Consider the following 19,463-nt stretch of genomic DNA (forward strand, 5'->3'; position numbering starts at 1 on the left):
GAGAGACTGCAAACATAGACTAATAGTTCACATTTATGGATTCCATTTCTATGCTAGGCACTATACCAAGCGCTTTATTTATATAAACTCGTCTTAGTCTCACAGTATTCCAGTGAAGTATATATTTGTCATTCCCATTTTACAGAAAAGGGAAATAAAGCTTAACATGGTCAAGATATCACAAGATATCGTGGCTACTGGGTGATAAACCAGAATTTGAGATAAGGTGGCCTGACCTCCCATACTTTTAATCACTTTGCCATGGGGGCAGGAAAGTGGGTACTCCACTTACATCCTGCTATAACAACTATACATCAGTAGAATCTTTCTGGAAAGTAATTTGGTAATATGCATCAGAATCCTTTAAAAATGCATATCCTTTGCTCCAATATTTATTTTTTTTCATTTACCAAACACTTATGTGGTACTTACTATGTATCAGGCACTGCTCTAAGCATTTTTCATATATTAAAAATGAAACTTTATGACAACACTATAAAGTACTAATATCTCTTAAATTTTACAGAAAAGCAAATGGGGCACTTAGAAATTGAGCAATTTTCCCAAAGTTTCACAGTTCATAAGATGTAAAGCTGGGTTGTGGCTGCAGAACCATATATTGATATATGGATAAGAGAAGACAGTAAATAAAATAATATTATGGTAAATCTATTTTTATTTAAAAAAATAAAAAATCAATATTTTAAAAATATTTTACTTAAAAAATATTTTTTATTTAAAAAATATTTTATTTGCATATGGGCACAAAAAACAGACTAGAAGAATATGAACAGACATAAATGGTGGTCTCTGAGTTATGAATGGATGATTTTTTTTCCTTAAATATACTTGTATTTTTCTTTCTTATTTTTACAATGAAGATATGTTTCTTTTCTAAATAGCAATTCTTAATTTAAAAGCAACCTAAAGAAAATCTAATAGAATATCTCTGGAGTCTTTTTGACAGCAGGATGGAGCTTACATTATTTAAGTTTACATGAACAACCAGGCTTGGCTGTTCATGTAAACTTTTTAATTTTAACTGGAAATCTAGTCTTCCTAGTCCACCCTTTTTATTTCTTTTTTTTTTTATTTAAAATTTAAATCCAAGTTAGTTAACATATAGTGTAATAATTTTAGGAACAGAATTGAGTAATTCATCACTTACATATAACACCCAGTGCTCATCCCAACAAGTGCCCTCCTTAATGCCCCTCACCCCTTTAGCCCTTCCCCCCACCCAATACCCCACCAGCAACCCTGTTTGTTCTTTGTATTTAAAAGTCTCTTATGGTTTGTCTCCCTGTTTTTATTTTTGCTTCCCTTCCTTGATGTTCATCTATTTTGTATCTCAAATCCCACATGAGTGAAATCATATATTTGTCTTTCTCTGACTGATTTCGCTTAGCTTAACACACTCTAGTTCCATCCATGTTGTTGCAAATGGCAAGATTTCCTTCTTTTTGATTGCTGAATAATATTCCATTATATATATACACTGCATCTTCTTTATCCATTCATCAGTCAATGGACATTTGGGCTCTTTCCATACTTTGGCTACTGTTGATACAACTGCTATAAACATTGGGGTGCATATGTCCCTTTGAATCAGCATTTTTGTATCCTTTGGATAAATACCTACTAGTGCAATTGTTGGGTCATAGGGTAGTTCTATTTTTAGTTTTTTGAGGAAACTCCATCCTGTTTTCCAGAGTGACTATACCAGTTTGGATTCCCACCAGCAGTGCAAAAGGGTTCCTCTTTTTCCGCATCCTTGCCAACATCTGTTGTTGTCTGAGATGTTAATTTTAGCCATTCTGACAGGGGTAAGTTGGTATCTCATTGTGGTTTTGATTTGTATTTCCCTGATAATGAGTGATGTTGAGCATCTTCTCATGTGTCTGTTAGCTATCTGGATGTCTTCTTTGGAAAAGTGTCTATTCATGTCTTTTGCCCATTTCTTCACTGGATTATTTGTTCTTTGGGTGTTGAGTTTGAGAAGTTCTTTATAGATTTTGGATACTAACCCTTTATCTGCTATGTCATTTGAAAATATCTTCTCCCATTCCATTGGGTACCTTTTAGTTTTGCTGATTGTTTCCTTCACTGTGCAGAAGCTTTTTATCTTAATGAGGTCCCAATAGTTCACTTCTGCTTTTTTTTTTCCCTTGCCTCTGGAGACATGTCAAGTAAGAAGCTGCTACAGCCGAGGTCAAAGAGGTTGTCACCTGTTTTCTCCTCTAGGATTTTGATGACTTCCTATCTTACACTTAGGTCTTTCATCCATTCTGAGTTTATTTTTGTGTATGATGTAAGAAAGTAGTCCAGGTTCATTCTTCTGCACATTGCTATCCAGTTTTCCCAACAGCATCTGCTGAAAAGACTGTCTTTTTTCCATTGGATATTCTTTCCTGCTTTGTCAAAGATTAGTTGGCCATATGTTTGTGGGTCCATTTCTGGGTTCTCTATTCTGTTGCATTGATCTGAGTGTCTCTTTTTGTGCCAGTACCATACTGTCTTGATGATAACAACTTGTATTACAGCTTGAAGTCCAGGATGTGATGCCTCCAGCTTTGGTTTTCTTTTTCAGGATTGCTTTGGCTATTCAGGGTCTTTTCTGGTTCCATACAAATTTGAGGATTGTTTGTTCTAGCTCTGTGAAGAAGGCAGTGTTATTTTGATAGGGATTGCCACATCCTTTATTGATATCAAGCTAGCAAGCAAGGAAGATTACTTGATTTACTTTAATGAAGATTTTATGTGATTTAGTAACAACTTCTAATTTATTAATTTGGGAAAGCCCACTTAACATGACAAGCCATTTAATTCCTCTTGTTACATCCCTGGGCTATGCTGAAGGGGGCTGTGATTCTAGGATACAGTAATCGTTAAGAGCCAGGTTCCAGGGATCAGGCTTCTATAGGTTCCATCCCTACATCCACCCCTTTTTTAGCTGTGTGACCTTGAACTCTCCAGGCTTTATTTTCCTCATCAGTAAAATGGGGATACTACACCACTAAGAATATAGGGCTTTTGAATTTATTGAGATAATATGTGTTAAACACCACTGTATCATCTATATAGTTGCTACACAGTAAATGGAAGCTGTTTTTATTATTATCACTTATTATTTTTTTAATGTTCATTTAAAAAGTACATCTGATGCCTGGTGGCTCAGTCAGTTAAGTGTCCAACTCTTGAGTTTGGCTCAGGTCATGATCTTATAGTTCATGAGTTCGAGTCCTGCATCGGGCTCTGCACTGGCAGTGTGGAGCCTGCTTGGGATTCTCTCTCTCTCTCTCTCTCTCTCTCTCTCTCTCTGCCCCTCCTCTGCTTGTTCCTTCTCTCTCTCTCTCTCTCAAAATAAATAAACATTAAAAAAAATTTGTTTTAATTTTTTTAAGTACATTTGAGAGGCCCCTGGGTGGCTCAGTCATTTGAGCATCCGAGTCTTGATTTCAGTTCACATCATGATCCCAGGGGCATGGAATGGAGGCCCCCCTGAGGCTCTGCACTGAGCGTGGAGCCTGCTTAAGATTCTCTCTCCCCCCCCCCCTCTCTCTCTCTCTTCCTTCTCTCCCTATCCCCCACCTGTACTCTCTAAAATTAAAAAAAAACCTTTAATTTGAAAAAAAGGTACATTTGAAGTTCTCTAGTAAAAGTTACCATGCATTTTTTCTTTAATGTTTATTTATTTTTGAGAGAGAGAGAGAGAGCTCACAAGCAGGGCAGGGTCAGAGAGAAGGGGATAAAGAATCCAAAGTGGGATCTGCACTGACAGCACCGAGCCCAATGTGGGGTTCAAACTCACAAACTGCAAGATCATGTCCTGAGCCGAAGTTAGACACTCAACTGACTGAGCCACCCAGGTGCCCCACCATGAACTTTCTAAGTGGTATTCCCACCTGAAGAATTTAAATTTTTCTTTAGTACGTAGATTTAAAAAAGCAAGGCATCATGTGTAATCAGAAATATTTAAACTTATCAAACTGTCAACATTTCAAATGACCTTCATGTTTTCTAAAGCCAGTTTTAATAACCAATGTGATTACTATTCCTGTATTGGTTAATAATGGACCATTTTCATGAACTATTCAGAATCCATAGTCAGCCTACACTGATTGTTTTGACTATGCCACAGACTGTTTGCTTTTGCATATGGATACAGTCTTGAATCAAAATGTGGACCTTCATACACCCTAATCCTTATCTGACACCCATGCTGTATTGTTTAACTACTGCCAGTTTCCATGGGAAAAAAATATCAGGTTAAATTTCCTGTGTCTTATGGACAAGAAAAAGATCAGTGAAATAGCTTTATCCTTTAGCACACTAGGGCCATTTTCAAGAGAGACTCCTTCCGTGTTTCCATGTAGGGAGTAATGAATGCGTGCGCACGCACACGCACACACACACACACAAAACCTCTTTTTAATAAAATAAATTAAGGGAGTGGCATTTCCATCCTTCTAACACTGTTTTATCTGAGTTCAAAAGAAACAGCTTTGGGAAAATTCTTGCTGTCTTTTGCCAATAGAGCTGTTACACCAAAATCTGAACTGGCTTTTCAACTGGATTTGGTCACATGAGTCAAAGCAGAGCTTCTGTTGTCGTATGTCTCCCTGCTCTCCCCACTCCCCACATTAGATGAGCCTCACTGCTCTTCACCATAATCCTCCCAGCCCCACTCTTCATGTTGGTTGAGCCTCACTGCTCCAACAAGTAATGCACTTCTGACACAATGGGGGATGGCAGGGGAAGTGTGAGGAAAATCAGATAATATAGACACAAGCTTGACAGACTTGATTCTCTTCAAGTGCCACATTATGAATTGGCCATGTGAAACATGAAGGTATTATCCTGTCTTATCTGGTGGTTGAAAGGGGTGCAGCCTCCCTAATGGCATGGTTTTCGGCTTGTTGCCAAAGGATTCTAACTTTAGCTGCTTCGCATATTCACCCAGAATGCTGTCTCTTCACCTCTGTTAGCTGTTTTGACTCAAACCTGCTCCAAGATGAAAGAAGAGAACCTTTCAGGACCAGGTATTGTCTCTGCCAAGCGGGTCATATGAAGAGCAGGCCAATTCTGAACCCAAGTTAGAAATGCCTGCAACTATAGAGTAAGTTTAGGGACTCTAGGTTACCCTAAAGAGAACCTAGATTTCATAGTTTTTCTCACTCCCATCTATCTCCACAGGACTGGCTTTAGTCTTCTCACAGGAAACTTGTCATTCTGGGATCACTATCTTCCTATTTCAGAGAGGAGAGTGTAGACACACAGGCGCATGCACGCGCGCGCGCACACACACACACACACACACACACGTTTCAGAGTCTGCTTCCAGCATGCTCCACAAGTGAATCTAATGCCTAATCTAGAGTTTGAGAATAGTTGCCCATAGCATTCCTATAGTTCCATCTAGAGACAAACTCAAGGGTAAGCCTTTTAAATTTATGAGTCACTCTGATAGAGCAAAAACAAAGTTCCCCTTATTGCTGACAATAATTGGAATAAAATATATAAAACTTTTGAAAAGACACCCAAAATGGGTACCTAGCTTTTATTAAATGTTATAAGTAAATGTCTCAGTTTGCCAGACCAGTAGCACAGCCTTTTTACATAACAATTCTACAAAAACCAGCACACAGACCATCATCTAGCTGTTGTTGGTGTAACTCTAAAGAAAATTACTTACTTAAGATATCTGAGGTTCAGATTCATTATGGGTAAAATGTATTCTCTGCTTAGCTCACAAAAATTTTCTAAGGATTAAAGATAAATAAAGAGGCTTGCCCAATACCCAGTTGGTGTATAGTAGGCACTCAATCCAGACCAACTTTTTTCCCTTCTCTATTTCTGTGACATCCTTTGCAAACAACTAGACTTTGCTCTCCACTGGACCAGTGACCTTAATTTACCTATTTGTTCATGAAGCTAAATAGCCACTCTGTTCAAGTAATACATACCATCTTAGGAATTCAAAGGTGTTTTTAGGTAATATTTCATTAAACTACATAAAAGTCTGATGTTGAAGGAGGCAAAGATTCTCATCTTCATTTTACACGCACTTGAATTCTTGGAGGTTATGTGCTTCCAAGAAAACAACCAATCTGTGACCAAGATGTAATTAAAACCCACGATTTCTAATTCCTAGGCTTTGACTCCAACCTCTGAAAATGCTTCAATTCAAAGAAACTAATGGCACTTTGGTCTCTGGAATTAGATCCTGTTATCAATGACTTCCACATGGAAAGATCATTCCAAAATGTGTAATTAACCAAGAAAATGCAAATAAACCAATTTGTACCTGCTATTTAGAGGTGAGACATAGAAACGGCTTGAGTTCATTATTTGAAAACTTAACCTTTTTCTGCTTCTAATGTAGCTCATGTTCTCCAGTTGTTCACATATTTTTTCAAAAATTACATTTTTAGTGAAATATTTCAGATTATTTGTGATTCTATTACCAATGCAGAGCTTGGAATGGAAAGAGAAATACATGTTATCAAGCACAATGGGAAGAAAACGTTCTTTCAATGACCTTTGGCAATTCAATTTAATAACCATGTTTTAACTCTGCTGTGTACAAGGCCCTGTGCTGAGTGGGGTAGGAGTTAAGCTCTCAATCTAGCACAGCCAGAAACATGGTAGCACTTGGGCCAATGTTACTGAATGAATGATCATAGTGGAATAGGTAAATACCTAATTATACCTTCTAAAAAGCAGACTGTAATTGTATAATAAAACAGGTCTATAATGGTTCGGTCTAGACAGACTGCCCAAAGGAAGAAATTTTCAAGCTGGACCTGAAAGAGTATTTCTTTCAAGTAATAGAGCCTCAACTCAAACAGTTGAGGAGAGAGGGGGAGAGGGGGAGGGAGAGGGGGAGGGGGAGGGAGAGGGGGAGAGAGAGAGAGAGAGAGATTGATTATGGGTTGGCATTATTAAAATAAGGACTGGAACACAGGAACTTTTAGTCTCTCCACCTCTCTTATCTGATTCTCTTTACATGTTGGCCTCATTGCCTTCTGCATGTATGCTTTCTTTTTGTTTAGGGGATACAGTCACTGGTAGCTCTGGGCTACAAATCATTCCAAACTAATGACTCAGAAAGAAATAATCTATCTTGCCTACCTTCGTTCTAAGAAGGACTTCACTTTAGGGGTACCTGGATGGCTCAGTCTGTTGAGCATCCGACTCTTGATTTCATCTCAGGTCATGATCCCAGGGTCATGGGTGGAGCCTTGCATTGGGCTCCACACTGAGCATATAGCCTGCTTGAGATTCTCTTCTTCTCTCCCTCTGCCCCTCTCCCCTGCTTGCTCTCTCACTCTCTAAAAATTAAAAAAATAAAAATAAATAAAAATAAATTTAAAAATTTTCAAAAGGACTCTAATTGGCCCAGCTTGGGTTACTTGTTCATTCTTGGATCAATCATTGTGGCCATAAGCATCATATGTTTGGCCTGGGTCATGTAGCCCAAACTGGGGCACTACTGTGTTTGGTAAGGCTTTCAGAAACACATAATTGTAATGGGAGAGAAGAGGATTCTTTTAGAAAGAGGAGTTCTGAGTAAACCAAAAGAATGAATTCCATTGTAGTCTATTAAGATAGATTGGCCACGTCCAGGCCAACATGGAGAAAAGGGTCATTCTAAGAAGAACAGTTTGAGCAAAGGCTCAAGAGGGAAAGAGGAAGAGAGAGGGAAGATTCAGTGTATGTTGAGGAAATGGATGGTATTGTTGGTACACAGTGGGGAAATAATGGAAGAATGGTTGGAGTCAGATAGTGTGCAATTTGAAGCCCTCTAAAGAAGATGGCTCTATGTTCTCTAAGAAAGGTACAAGTTCTTAAGGTTCCGAGACTCACATAATACACTCTACATTTTAGAAAAATAATTCACTTATATCATGGAAGATACAGTGGATAGAGATGTTGGAGACAAGGAGATTGGGGAGGAAAGGTATGGTGGGCATGTTTTTGTCTGAAAACATTCATTCCCTCATGAGAATTTCCTCTCCACTCGTAGAGTCTTTGTGGGACTGTCAATCACAATGTCCCACAGAGCCATAAGGTTGGGTCAGTGTTAATGCTACATTTCCTGGGACACATGATTGGTTCATGGGTAAGCATGTGACTCAGGTCACATGGAGAATCTGGGTTCTTTCCTGAGGTTTAACCCATGAATCCTTTCAGTTAACATAGTCTAAGGATATAAGCTGTGAGTTTCCAGCAACCATCTGGCCATTACATTGAGTCTGTGTAAAACACATGCCAATATATTAGAAAAATATAGGTAAAAGGAAAAAGAGAGCTCTAAGGATGTTGTGTCAGCCCTGGATTGACAATGTCTTAAAATTCTCAGCTGCATGTGTCAATATTACTCTTCTTTTGTTTGTCTTTTAACTGCATTTATTTCACTCAACAACCAAGTATAAAAAAATACCTGCCATTTACTGAATACCTATTACATTCCAGGCATGGTGCTGGGTACTTTATGCACATCATATTAAATGTTTACAATAAATCTGAAAAGTAGACATTACCATTCCTCATTTTATAGAGGGAAAAATCATGACTCAAGTAAGTTAAGTTCCAAAACTTTATTTAATTATCAAGAGTTGAAGATTATATTCTAAAGACTTGTTCAACTCGAAAGCCTATCTTCTTTTCACTTTACTATATCTATGCCACATTGCTTCTTTTCCATTAGAAAGCTATATTCTCAATGAAATAATAAATGCCTGAACTAAGACTATAGCAGCCAGAGTAGGAGGATAAAACAGAATCAAGAGATATTTAAGAAAGGGAAATAGGGGCACCTGGGTGGCTCAGCTGGTTAAGTGTCCAACTTCAGCTCCAGTCATGATCTCACAGTTCATGAGTTTGAGCCCCGCATCGGAGCGGGGAGCTTGCTTCAGATTCTGTGTCTCCCTCTCTCTCTGCCCCTCCCCCACTTGCACTAGGTCTCTCTCTCTCTCGCTCTCTCTCTCTCAAAAATAGATGAACATTTAAAAAAATAAAACAAAAAAGAGAGGGAAATAATGGTTCTCAGTGATCTTGTTTTCAAAGAGTCTTAAATATTGAGGAAACATAAGAAATCTTAGAAGATTATGAAATCAGGTTAATCTAAGTATATATAGGAGGAAACCCTGGCTGGAAAGGAAAAAATCATGTTCCATTTAAAGTGCTTGTTAAATATGCAAATAGAGCCATCCAGTGAGTTACCAATATAGTTCTGGTGATCCTTAAGAAGATCACATTAGATATATAGGCTTGAGACTAATATATCTATTCCAGTGTTTATAGCCTCTGGAGTGGATGAGATTGTTCACAGATGGCCCATAAAGTGAGAAATAAAAGATAGCAAAAGGTGAACCCACTAGATGTGAAAACATCAGCATTTAAAGAGTAGGTCTTTATTCATGCTCCCTCCCTCTAGAGTGCTCTTTTCCCTTTGTCTACCTCATGAATGTATATTCATCTGTAATGACATGACACAATCATAACATTACTTCAAGGTTTTGTTGGATCTTTCATTCTTCATCCTCTAATAGAACTGAATGGTTCAACCTTTGTGCCAAGCCCCTGGGACTTTGCACAATAATATTCTTATTTTAATTCTTATAATACTTTTATTCTGTAGCACTGAGGACAAGAACACAGACTACAGATTTAGAAAGACCTGGGTTGAATTTCCACTCTGTGATCCACTAGTTGTGTGGCCTTTGGCAAATTATCTAACCTCTTTTGAGTCATGAGTTTCTCCTATGTAAAAAAAAAAAAAACAAAAAAAACGGGGGCGGGGACGAAAATACTTCCCTAGCTAGGTTATTTTGAGGAAAAAGGATATGTATAAAGCTTTTGGTACAGTGACTAGCATACAGAATACACTAGACTAACAGTAGATATTATTTGTTTATAAATTTATTTCTACTTACCATACTTCTGTGTCTTACTCATCTTTGTGTCTCTGTTTTCTGACCAAGTAACTGGCACCAGCCAGCCTCTCAGGAAATGTGTGCTGAATTCATGCATGAGTAGATAAGAAGTCAAGAAGTAAGAGGGGCGCCTGGGTGGCGCAGTCGGTTAAGTGTCCGACTTCAGCCAGGTCACGATCTCGCGGTCCGTGAGTTCGAGCCCCGCATCAGGCTCTGGGCTGATGGCTCAGAGCCTGGAGCCTGTTTCCGCTTCTGTGCCTCCCTCTCTCTCTGCCCCTCCCCCGTTCATGCTCTGTCTCTCTCTGTCCCAAAAATAAAGAAGTCAAGAAGTAAGAGGGTAATCAGGAGAAAACAGGGACATGGAACGGAGGGAGAAGAGCATTTCAGAAAATATGGAGTGCTAAACAGTGCCAAATGCTCTAGAAAGATCCAGCAGAACAAGGTCTGCAACTATGGCATGAGACTGGGCAGATAAGACTTGGATGATCATTGTAATTCCAATTCTAGTGAAAGATTGAGTTTCAAAGGAGATTATAGTGATTGTTGTGTAAATGAGATGGGGGGGTTATAAAGGCAGAAAGTCTAGACAACTTTGCAAGAAGTTGACTGATAAAGGGAAATAAAGAAACATGGAGGTAACTTGAAAGTGAGACAAATAGGACAGTTTTTTAACAATAGGAAAAAATTTCAAATATATATAACCAAAAGGGAGGACATGATTGTGTCAGGAAAAATATCCAAAACTTGGAAATGGGCATAAACAATTATTAAATGTCCTCCGAGGACCCTCCAGGATTTATCTGCTTTTGTAGCAATGTATAGTACCTCCAATTAACTTTCTATGAACTATTTTACAACTCTGTAGAGGTGGAAGTTTACTGGTAAAACAAACAAACAAACAAACAAACAAACAAACCTAAATAGTAATGCAATTATTCTTGGTAATGGCAATACAAATAAATTTTGTCCAGTAGAGGTATAATTGACTTTTGCCCTATAGAAAAGATAACCTCAAACCCCATTTTATCGCCCTAAAGAATATTAACCAGTTGTCCATCTACTAGCATGTTCATTTCCCCATTCCTAACTACTTGCACATATCTCTGCTTTTCAAAGTCTCCCTCAATATGATCATAATTGTTTCAATGACAGTCCTTCAATGACTAATAAGTCGAAAAATTTTTGCCAGGGCACCTGGGTGGTTCAGTTGGTTAAGCATCCAACTTTGGCTAAGGTCATGATTTCACAGTTCGTGAGTTCAAGCCCAGCATCAGGCTCTGTGCTGACAGCTCAGAGCCCGGAACCTGCTTTGGATTCTCTCTCTCTCTCTCTCTCTGCGCCTCTCCACCACTCATGCTCTGTTTCTTTCTCTAAAATAAATATTTAAAAACTTTTTGCCATGTGTTTACATTTGTATGATAGTCATTTGTATGAGACTTGTATTTTTTTTAATGCGACAAACGAATTCTATTCCACAAAAGTTAACAGGCAAATTTAAATAGGCACTTATATTAAAAGAATAACTGACTAGAAGAAATTTTATTTTAAACACCTTACAGTAACCTACTTGCAGTTGCGCTGAACTGAGCTCCGTTGGCTATGAAGAATACTGCTCACGCACAGGTATGAATGAATGATATATACATTTTTCAAGTATTCACTGAATACTGTCTTATAAACACACATACATTAAATTTGAAAAAGATACCCAGATATACTTCATTTTTGTTGCTGTTTTGGAAGAGGTTGTCTAAAGAGAAGACTATGTGGTTCTGGCTCACGAGTCCTGTAATGAACCCAGCAAAGACTCCATTGGACACCAAGTCTCCACTCCTCTCCAGACATCAGACGGTACTTGTCTGGAAAGTTCTCTGGGTAACATGACATGCCGGTACTTGTAGTGCTCATTGAATTTTCAAACACTCTGAAAGTTATAATTTAGCACTGGAAGAGTGCTATTGAAGGAAGAGCAGAGAAGAGATAAATGTCTATACAACATTTTGGAAAAGGAATTCAGTTAAGAAGTGGGTCTGTATGAAATATCTTGGGAAGTGGAAAGGAAGACAAAGAACTTTCTTTTTTTCTTGATGAAAGTACATAAGTCCAACGTTTGATCATGCATTGCCCAATTTATTCTCCACTGACTATATAACTAAATAAGTTCATTTCATATCAGATCAGATCTCTTTTCCCCATCCCCACCTTTGTGGGCCATGATAAATGCTGTGTGTTCACTTGGTGTGAGAGGCACTGTGCACTTGTTATTATGGAAGGTATATCTACTTTCCCTTCTCAAATGAATAACAAAGCAAATGGTCACATTTTCCTTTAATTCAAATATCTGTTATGTATTCCTGATTTAAAAATACTTCGGCTTTCTGGAAACATTCAAATAGTCTTCCAGGAACACAGGGAACACTCAAAATATTGATATAAAGTATAAGGTCAATTTGGCATTATCTATTAAAGACATTTCAAGATGTGAATAACTTCTGATTTAGTAATTCCACCTCTGGAAATTCATCGTAAAGGAAACAATCAAAGGCTAATATTGTATTTTAAAATGTCCATTGCCATAGTCTTATGGTAAAAAAAAAAATAGCCTTAATGCTCTTCAATAGAGAAATGATTCTATAAATTACAGTGCAGTGGATTATTGTATCATCAGTATAATTCCATTTTTCAAGATTATATGATAACATAGGGCAAGTGTATGCAATGTAATGTGAAACAAAAAAATCAGGACACAATTACACATACAATATGAAGCCAATTTTGTAAAATGCATACATAAAAAGATTAGAAAGAAATACAAATATTCCATGCTATCAAAATTCAGTTCCTGAATTCAGATAATAGCATCCAGACAGTAAGAAATACCTGTATGTTAAAATAGTAAATATTTCTGAGTGAGAAATGACACATTATCTTCTTCTACTCATATAGATCATGCACATTTCCTAAATTAAAGTGCTTCCTTTATAGTTAAAAAGTTAGTAAGATACAAATGTTTATATTTTTACAACAGATTACAAATTTTTCCTTTAACTTCAGCTTTTAGGGAAAACAAACTAAATATTTATCTGCGTCTCTATGACTCTATATCATTTCAAATCTCAGTAAAGGCACTTTTTCTCCTTTGCCGTCAGATGGTTATAGAGAAAAAACCTAAACCAAATATGACTAAGTAAAGCAACCTACAAATGCTCCAAATCTGTGAGTCATCTGGAGTCTTCTCCCTTCTCAGTCCACACTAGTCATTCATCACTAAGAACTGCCTCCTTGATGTTTTTCACACTGTCCACTTATTACCATCACCACCACTATGTTCAGTTCACCAGCATCTTCCTCAGGAATGATTTCACAGCTTTAACTTGTCTGTGTATCAGCCTTGCCACCTCCCCTTCAGTCCACACAGCAAGCGGAGTGATCATCCTGAAGTGCAGATCTGACCAGGTAAAATCCCTCAGAGGCCTCTGATACTCACTGTTCAGTGGATAAAGTCTCAACTCCTTAACACAGTTCCTGAGAGCTTCATCTTTTGGTGTCTACTCACTTCTGCCTTATACCTTCTAACCTTTTTGTCATAATCTCTGCCCCAGCATATGGAAACATTAGCACCAGAACCCATAGAACATACCAAGTTCTCACTCACCTCTTGGTCTTTGCACATTCTAGTCTGTAGAATGGCCCAGAATGCCTTTTCTTTCTCCCTTTCCCATCATGCCTAACAATAGCTGACATCTGGTTTTTCTCCAAGTCTCAGCTGAGATAGCCTTTCTGAAAAAGGCTTTCTCAACCTCTTGGTCTGTATAATATGCTATTTAATATGCTTCCATGGCATCCTATTACATGCACTTATTGTACATGATGATATCAGAGAGTATGCTAGAAGATTTGACATAGATTATAGTATAATGTATTTTATCATAACTACTGATTTTTTTCTTGATATATTTGTTTACTTGTTTGGATTTTGTTTGCTTGATTTTCTTTTTTTTGTTCTCCCTAACTAAACTGACCATAAGCTCCTTGAGAAGAACTGCTCTATCTTATTTACTTCTATTGTCTCAATGTCTAGCATGGTGCCTGATACATAGCAGGAGCTCCATCATAACATGAATGAATAAATGGTCAAATGAATGAAAGCATCTCAAAGCCAAATAAAAATGGCTCTCTTGGGGTGCCTGAGTGGCTCAGTCAGTTAAGCGTCCCACTGTTGATTTCAGCTCAGGTCATGATCTCAGGGTCATGAGATCGAGCCTTACATCACGCTCCATGCTGGGCATGAAGCCTGCTTAAGATTCTCTGTCTCCCTCCCTCTGCCCCTCACACACACACACACACTCTCTCTCTCTCTCTAATAAAAAATAATCTTTTCAAAATGCCTTTCAGGTTACCCCCTAGACCCTGAGTTAGCACAGGTGGAAAGCAGCCACTATTCTATCAGCATGGATGAATGAGCATACTATTATATATAAGGCACAGTGAAAATGTGGAAAGCAGAGGTTTAAGAAATGAAATAAATGAATGTTAACTGATAAAAAAAAAACAGTGTCTAGTATCTTTAAAAATGTCACTCATTGTTTTGGGGGTACCTGGATGGCTCAGTCAGTACAGCATGCAACTCTTGATCTTATAAGTTCAAGCCCCACATTGGACATAAGTCTATTTAAAAATATATATGTATCACTCATTGTTTTTACTTAAACTGAATATCTTCATTTTATATTTCCCAGAACGTGAAGTCATCCATTTTTTTTCCTGTGATTTCTTTCAACTGGTTCATTGTCTTTTCACCATAGAGGAGATGTAGTGCTCCGCTGCTGCAATCCCCAAAAGGACATTCTACACAAGTGACCCTTGGTGTTTACTATGGAAAAAGGAGGTCCCAAATAATTTTGGGAAAGGCTGCTTTTGATATTTTCTGCTCTTAGAAAGGTCCAACACAGACGGCACACACTAACAGCTGAGAAAAATTTGTTAACTTTTCCGAAGCCTAAATATCAAACCTCTTTGAGCTTGGCGCCCAAGTAAAATCTTTTATTAAATGCTGATATAGAGACAGATGACTGGATTCAAGGTCAGGAGCCCAGGCTCCAATCCTGTTTGTACCACTCCATATAAGTCACTTCAGTTCCAGAGCCTCAGTTTCCTGACTTGTAAAATGAGGAAGTTGGACAAGATAGTGTCAAAGATCCCTTTCAGACCTAAAATTCTATTTTAATTCTATCATGTCAAATAATTTGTTGATCTACTTTTCATGAGAGATACTTAACAAAAAATATGTCAAAGATTATTTAATGCAATAATAGAGAACTGAATTTTATTGCACTTATATTCTGCTTTTTAATTTCACATCATCATCTAGACCTTTAGATGGACATTCAGATAACTAAAACCTATTTGATCCTCATTCATGAAAATAAAAAATAGTTAATTTGGCCATCTCTGCAATGGTCTTAGATACATAGTGCCACTTTCTTCTTTTCCCTCCTGATAAGTAAATGAAATAAAACTAATGGATATACAAGTACAAAGATATCATAAGGTTGAGACCTCTGAGTCTGACAAACAAAAAGCCGATTCTGCGCCTGCAGCATGCTGTAGACACATCTGGCTTACTTTAGCTCACAATGGAGAAATATGAATTGTGCTAAAAAGCACTATTTGTGCAAATGCAAATAATATTCCATCTGCTCAGGATTTTTTTTTTCTTATATAGCTTTTGTTCCAGTGTGGTAAAAGCCTGTTTCTTTACCCTGAAGTGCTCCTGCTGATGAAGAGTGAAGTACATGACAATGAACTAAAATCCATTATCAAACAAATACAGTGAGCTTTTCAGTAAGTCATCACAGGGAATGTTGCCTTTTTCTCTGGCATTAAGTTGAAAGCGATTTGTGCTCATGCAAATAAGACAAAATGGTTGGGTTTTTAAAAATTTGTGTGTGTGTGTGTGTGTGTGTTCCACACATTGTAGTTTGCTCTATAAATCTTCCGTTTTTATCTCTTTCTTGGTGCAGGAAAGGAGCAGAGAAGCATTTTGGCAGCCTTCTTTAGATTTCCTTATGGTTTGAGTAGTGATAAGTTCTCAACAGAAGAATTTGAGCTCTGCCTTATGCTGTCTTGAATAAACTTACTTGGGAATTGGGAGAACTGCTTTCCCAGTTCGTAAGAAGAGCCTAGGGCAAGTTCGAAGAAAACTTAACCCCTGTGCTACTGAAACCAAACATAGTAAATTTCAAGAGATCCAACTTTGGGATTTGCTGGTGGTGACAAAGGTAAATCATCCAAGTTCAATCTTAAATTAAACATCTCTCAGTGTTCATCCATTCCTTTCAGTGAGCTGGGCCTTAATCTAAGGGCTTTGTGAAAATTACAGTCTTCCTAAAATTAATAGGCTACTTTTCTATTTGCAGGAAGAATATAGATCTGAATGACAGTTATACTACTACTACAACACGAGACTTTGATAAGCCAACTCCAGAAAGCAGTCGGATTCGGGGAAAATGTATTCAGCTTTCTTTTCAGTCCCCTGGGCCCTCAGCTTTGACCTTTTTTGCGTTTCCCTGTCCCCTTCTCCTAAGATCTATGATTTCTATTTTGACAAAACTGAAAAAAACCAAAAGAACTTGATCCTTTCTTCCTAAGATCAGAGAAGTAGGGCAGAAGAAGATTATAAGCTTGTATGAGCATGAAAACACACTTTTATTTTACACAAAAATTGAAGGCTTATTTTGTAGCATCTTTGGCTGTTTTATTTATATCTGGTGATTTTATTCAATATTAGTTGAGTTTTAAATAACCTAACCAATATGTTGGTCTTTGAGAAATCTGAAGAATATTCTTTTATGGAACAGAGCATTTTTGGAGGTTTGTTCTTTTTGTAATATTTATAGTTTATAAACTTCAGATTATGCATTTCTCTTTCAGGTTTAAGTTTTATAATACTATTTTCAATTAACATTGATTAGTAAGTTTGAAATGTAATGAAACACAGTGATGTTAAGATTCAATGAAATAACAGATGTAAAAAGCACTGGAATTATTTGAGAAAAAATTGCTGTAGACATCTAAGATGTTAATGCTGTTAATGCATACAATTTATAGTTCTGGGGGGAAAAGTAATTGCCAGAAAATGAACACTATTTCTTTTGTAGAGTACACGATAAACATCAACAGATGAGTATTTTCTAATTGCTTACTTTCTAGAACATATATTAAACTACATTTTATAGCCCAAGTATAACCTGAAGTTAAGCACTTGAATGCACAATTGTATAATATCAACAGTTTTGCAGTTAAGCTACCTGCAAATATTAACATTCCCCAAAGAGTTCAAATGAACAGCTAAAAATGTGATCTAAGATGAATTAGTAATTTGAACCAAAACCTACTAAACTATAGCGGTTATCTTCCTGTTGTGTCTATAATTACATTTACAATCTTATGGTGTATTTTAGAGCTACTGAGTATTGTAAAGAAATAAAATAATATTTGCCCTACTAAGGCCTCTTATATCAAAGGTGATTTCCTTTTATGTTAAGGCAAGATAACTTTTCACTTTACTCAACTTCAAAGGAAAACGCATTATTCCAAATATGTTTTAAACTTTTAACATAAAATCCTTACACGTTAAACCATTAATATATGGTTGGTCATGAAAATGTCTCATTCTACTCACAATAATGTCTCAGTTTAATTAGACCCTGAAAAGTAAAGGATTTAAATTCAAATCCTGGCCAACATTAATTATAGAATTCTTAATATTGTAGCATGCCCTTTAGTAAGTTCCTAGGATATGTCCTATGCTAAATAAAAAAGAAAATTAACTTCTGAGGACAAAGGACTGATTATTGTAAAATATTATATGTATTGATACGTGGTACATCATCCTAAAGTCCTTTTTGAAGATTCAAAGAAACAACAGAACTCTGAAGTCCTGGAACTTTGAACTTTGAAGGACTGGAATTTCTACCAGTTGTCTTTTTCCACATGGGTATGGTGTCAAAGATCTGCTGTTTCTGGGGCGCCTGGGTGGGGCAGTCGGTTAAGCGTCCGACTTCAGCTCAGGTCACGATCTCGCGGTCCGTGAGTTTGAGCCCCACATTGGGCTCTGGGCTGATGGCTCAGAGCCTGGAGCCTGCTTCCGATTCTGTGTCTCCCTCTCTCTCTGCCCCTCCCCCTCCCCCGTTCATGCTCTGTCTCTCTCTGTCTCAAAAATAAATAAACGTTAAAAAAAAAAAAAAAAGATCTGCTGTTTCTAACAACTGTGAATCTGAACATTTTTTCAGCCTCTTTAGTAAGGAGATGACTCCCTTTGTCACTCTTCTATGGTCCCTCCTTAATCCTAGTTAAATGGAGAGTTGCTTCACATATAACAGCTACTGTCAGGGAAGAAGGACTCCTGGGCCATTTCATCCACAGTGGAACAGGGTCTAGCAGCGACTGAGAATGAAAATGCACAGGCACATGTTAGGTCGTCTCCAGGTCTGTTCTGAGATCCTTGCCAGCTTCTTGTCACTTCAGTTAGAGAGGACTTGCTTCTTTACCAATCAATTAATCTGTAGGTTCTTGGTGGGGTTTTGTTTTTGTTTTGTTTTGTTTTGTTTTGTTTTAGGATTTTATGTTTAAGTAGTAATGTGTGCATCCAACCTGGGGCTTGAAACCACAACCCTGAGATCAAGAGTCACACATTCTACTGACAAAGCCAGCCAGGTGCCCCTAATCAGTAGGTCTTTATCAAGCATTCACCTTCGTAACAGTTCTATGAACTGCCCCCTCTGGCAGCATGCTAAAGGGCAAAAGGCATTGACTCAGCATTGACATCCCAGTCCTACCAATTACAAGCCAGCTTTGTGACCTTGGTCAGTCCCTTAGCTGCAATTTTAAAGTGGCTCAGTCTCTCATCTGTAAAATAGTTCTAATACCTGCCCCATTTGCCTCTTGGCACTGCTCCAAAAACTAAAAAAAGTAAGTAATAGACAGAATGCTTTGAAGATTGTAAATACAAAGCAGACAGAAAGTAGCAGTAGTATTGGACTTTATTCTGATTACTAAATTTCTGTAACTTCTCAAGGAATAGGTCTTAAATAATTACAAAATTGCAAAAGAAAATTATGAAATGCACTTCAAATATCAAGTGAACACTGTCAACCCTAGGTAGTTTGGTAAGTAGTCAAATAATATGAAAGTTATTGCAGGGCAAATAATACAGTTTATTTTATTTTATTTTATTTTATTTTATTTTATTTTATTTTAATTTTAGTTACTATTTCAATTTACTTCTTTATTTCAGCCAAAAATTGCGGCAATGACTCTGAATTTTCCTAAGTCAATAAGAAACAATTCATGGTCAATTAATACTTTGTAATTTGGTCTTAGATTAAGACAATAACAAAAATTAAATAGGGTGTCACTAATGTTCAGTGCAGAATTCCTTCTTGGCATTTCTTAGGATGTTTATATGTTTTTCCAAATTCCCTGTTCTGAGAGAAAAAATTTTCAGGAAGTTGGATAACA

This window comes from Neofelis nebulosa, chromosome 5 (assembly GCF_028018385.1).
Source record: "Neofelis nebulosa isolate mNeoNeb1 chromosome 5, mNeoNeb1.pri, whole genome shotgun sequence".
Taxonomy (NCBI): domain Eukaryota; kingdom Metazoa; phylum Chordata; class Mammalia; order Carnivora; family Felidae; genus Neofelis; species Neofelis nebulosa.